The following is a 4,548-nucleotide window of genomic DNA, read 5'->3' as shown; positions in this document are numbered from 1 at the left end:
GGAGAAGAAGACCCCCAACGAGATGGACTGGCACAATGGCAGAAGCAATGGGCGCAAGTGTAGAGATGATTGTGAGGTTGGCACAGGACCAGGTAATGTTTTGTACCGACTCAACAGCACCTAACAACGACAAAAAAGGAGCTTTGTAACACCTGTTCCAGCAGAACACAGGCCTAGGCCAATGGGCCACATTGCTGAGGGGCTGATGGCAAGAGAAGTATGCCTATGGGTATAGGTTACAAAAGGTGCTCTTAACTAAAGAAGCGCTGTATCCTGAGCCTTTCTGTTCCTGATTTTTTCACCCTGTAGGATAAACACTGGACCATAAGGTCGGTTTAAACTGCAAGACTGGCAGTTTAAATCAGCTGCTCCTCCAAAACCCTACATATATATATTTTTTTTTTTTTGAGTGGGGCCTGTTCTTTATTGACTCGATGCCACCTAACAACTGCTACTTTCATAACAAGTGCCATAATTGTAAATACTGTCTGTGAGTTCTGTGTGGCCATTGCAATGAATTATCAAACCCAGCAGAGAAGCAGAGAGTGGCATGGGAGAGATGGCTGATGTTAGAATTGGTGAAGGAGGTAAGAGGACGCTGGCATGTCTGACCTCTGCCTCAGAGGAATAGGCCTTAGCCTGACATTGATGTTGATTCTCCTCCTTTCCCCTATGAAGTCAGAGGTCAGACATCTACACTGAACCTTGTTATAACATGGTACATTACTTTCTCAGTCACCAATAATTGACGATTTGGAGTGAGTTAATATTGATTCCTCATTCTGTTCCACCCATCCTATCAATTATTTAATTCTTCCTTCAAAATGTCCCGTCTTTCCATTTCCTCTACCAGCTTAGTCCTTTCCGTCTTATTGCTGATTAATTGCGATAACCTCCTTGTGGTATTCCTTGCTAACTTCCTCTTTATTTTAGTCTTCTACATTATTTATCCTCAAGCATAGCTCTAATTATAATATTCCTCTTGTCTTGGCTAGAGAATTAAATCCAATCTCCCTATCCAAGCTCTCAGAGCCCTTTTTAATATGTCAACCTACCCTACTGACTCAGTAATCTGTAATTATCTCTTGACTACCATTCTCCTAATTTCAATCTATTCCCACTCCCTCTTTGCCTGGCTGAATCCTTGTTTTATCTTAAGATTCAGCAAAAGTGCCTCCACAACACTCAATTCAAGTCCCCTCACTCTTGGAAAGAGTCTCTTGTTAAGATCAAAGGATTTTTTTTTTTTTAATTGAAGTGAAAATTACAGCCACACTATTGAATTTTAAAAGAAATAGAGACACCACCCATTTTAGGAAATGCAATTTTCCCAAAGGGGTGGCTTTTCACTTTTGTTTTATAGCTTTTTGCTTGTTTTTTTCAACTGTACTAAAAGTAGAGATTGGATATATCCCACAGCCTAAGGAACTCTGGTAGCGTAGTGGTTATGAGTAGGGCTGCCAACCTCAAGATCAGCAGTTCGAAACTACCAGGAGTTCCGCGGGAGAAAGATGAGGCATTCTGCTCCTGTAAAGATTTACAGCCTAGAAAACCCTGTGCAGGGTCACTATGAGTCAGAACCAACTCCACGGTACTGAACAACAACAACAACAACCTAGCATAGTGCTTTATATCCATGTACACCTTTGAGATATTGCAGGTTCCGTTCCAGACCATCACAATAAAGCAATTTTCACTATAAACTAAATCACATGATTTTTTTTGGTTTCCAAGTATGTAAAAATGGTGGTGATCGCATCTGGTCTTCTCTAACTTCACAAGCGGGAAGAAAAATTGGACTCAATATCAGCCCAAGGCTCATTTCTATAAGGCAAAGTTCAGACATGCTTCCATTCTCCAAACATATTTCTCAATTCTGACACCAACCATCCTCCCTCAAGGCACTTGGCTTCTTTGCTGGGTTATTCTATAATTTATGGTGAGTACTGGTGTAGCTCTGTGGGTTAATGTGTTGGACTGCAAAGTTGGTTTGAACTGCAAGGTCGGTAGTTCAAGCTCACCAGATGCTCCTTGGAAACTCTATACAGGGTGGTTATGGGTCCAAACCAACTAGACACTTAACAACATCAATAATAATGTGTGGTAAAAGCCACATGGAACACTTGACAATATTCATTATGGGCCTCATTAAGGAAGTTAACTGGTTATAATTCAGGATCAGAAATGCTCTGGATAAAGTTCTTAGGTCAGCATTATCTCTTCTCATCTGTACCTACAGGCAGGCCTCTCTCTGGTCCCTGACCTCTCCCCTACTCAGGTAACATTAGTTATTTAGTGCCACCAATAAATGCACAGAAGGCACTCTATTCCGCTTTAATGAAGCTTCAGTCTAAAGATATTCAGCTCTAGCTCCACGAGTCAGCAAACCTAGCTTGACACCCAACCCCCGTTAAGTGCAAACCACTCTGAAAGTCAGCTTTATGCCCAAAGGAATTAAGTTTTTCTCTCTGTGGGCTAGGAGGCCTAATGCTCTGCTTTGTCTTATGCTCCTGGTTCTGCTGCCACCGCTCTTCTGTCACTTCTCTGATGCCACAAATTTCTGTCACCGACGTCCAGGAAGTTCATTGTGCAGGGATCTCTGTGTCCAAAGGATGCTTTATAAACCTGGCTCTTCTTTCTTGATGGTAGTGAGACTCCCACTCCTACTTCTTGGATGGCTCATTTCTAACCGAGTGGGTTGGCAAAACTGACCAATTCCCACATTAGAGTTCCATACACACTATTTGCAAGACCCCACCCAGTCATGTGTGGGAGTTACAAAGACTATGGATAGCAGAGCCATAGGAAGTAACTCACTGCACCATACAGTGCACACAAAAGTGAAGTTTACACTATTGCTGTGGTGGTTACATGCCGTCAATAGTGTCCCTACATAGGGTTTCCGAGGAATAGCTGGTGGGTTTGAACCGCTGACCTTGCGGTTAGCAGTCCAGTGCTTATCCTACAATGCCACACCAGAACTATACTGTAGCTTATAATGTGCAATAGCAACAACATTATGAAATAGTTTGAAATATTTTAAAAATTACCAAATGTGAAACAGAGACATGAAGTAAGCACATGCAGTTGGAAAAAGGGCATTGGTAAACTGTTTTGATGCAGAGTTGCCACACATTTTCAATTTGAAAAAAAATGCAGCATCTTTAAAGAGCGATAAAGCGTAACACAATAAACTACAAGTTATGCCTAACAACCCTCCAAAGTAATGTTAAACTTTCCCATTTTTGTGCACTGATTTCATTTGCAAATATACCCACAGAAGTGCAAGTCAGTCAACCTTCGATTAAGGTTTTTTATTTGTTAAGTTTCTGAATTACAGTATGTTTAGGCCCTGGTTACACAATGAAATCATCAGAAGAGCTTTACAAAATTTCCACACGTCCCCCTGGAATGATAAAGACTGAATCTCTGGAGGCAGGAATTAGTCATCAGCACTTTTTGAAGCTGCTACTGTTGTTGTGTTGCTGTTGTGTGTCATGGACTCAGTTCCAACTCACAGCAATACTGTATAGGGTTTCCAAGGAGTAGCTGGTGGGTTTAAATCGCTGATTGTATTTATCCTAAAGCCCCACACCAGAAGTACAGAAGATTACAATACGCAGTATAAATGAAAAACCACAGCTCCAGATAAATTCTCCCATTTTGAAGAAGAGGAATGTAAGGCCCCAATAGATTAACTCCCTAAAGACACAAAAGTTACTTTTGAACTTTTGTGTCTTTAGGGACTGATTAAAGGCTTCAGGATCGGTCTACATTGTCTTTACTGTTACATTAAGCTGGCTTGCAGGCTAGCTGAAAACCTTTCCAATCCCAAGGATGTTATTAATATTTACACTAAAGTAAAGTAATGAGGTCAAGTGGGCTGTACTATAAAATATAACAGTCAATATTATAGCCCCCTCTTTCTTCTGAGATGTTTTGATAACGAGTAGTTTAATCACCCAAGAGTTGAAAAGTAAAATTTTATGGAGTCCATAGGAAAACAGAGACCTGGTGTGGTACTATAGGGTAAGTACTGAACTGCTAACTGCAATGTCAGTAGTTAAACCCATCATCCACTCCCCAGAGTCGCTATGAGTCAAAACCAACATGACAGCACTTAACAACAACACATGAAAGTGGCCGCCACTCATCTGTTAGTTTGTCATACTGTGGTGGCTTGTGTGTTGCTGTGGTGCTAAAAGCAACACCACTGTTTTTAAGATATCAGCAGTGTCACCCATAGTGGAAAGGTTTCAGCAGAGCTTCCATACTAAGATAAAACAGGAGAGGTGGACCACTTTTGAAGGGCTAGTCATGGAAAACTTTATGAGTGGCAGTAGAACATTGTCTGATCTAGTGATAGAAAATAAGTTTCTCATGTACACTCAAAATACAACTTCTTTGCCTCCTCAAAGATAATCTTAGTATTGTGGATAGAGCAAAGCTTTTGGAATCTTTGTTTGCTGGTTGGGCACAATTCAAAGTAGAACACATGGCTGCAAATATCCATTAATAATCAGAATGTGGAATGTATGAAGTATGAAA

The sequence above is a fragment of the Chrysochloris asiatica genome, unplaced genomic scaffold (assembly GCF_000296735.1).
Source record: "Chrysochloris asiatica unplaced genomic scaffold, ChrAsi1.0 scaffold00336, whole genome shotgun sequence".
NCBI classification, from domain to species: Eukaryota; Metazoa; Chordata; class Mammalia; order Afrosoricida; family Chrysochloridae; genus Chrysochloris; species Chrysochloris asiatica.
This window is presented reverse-complemented; position numbering follows the sequence as displayed.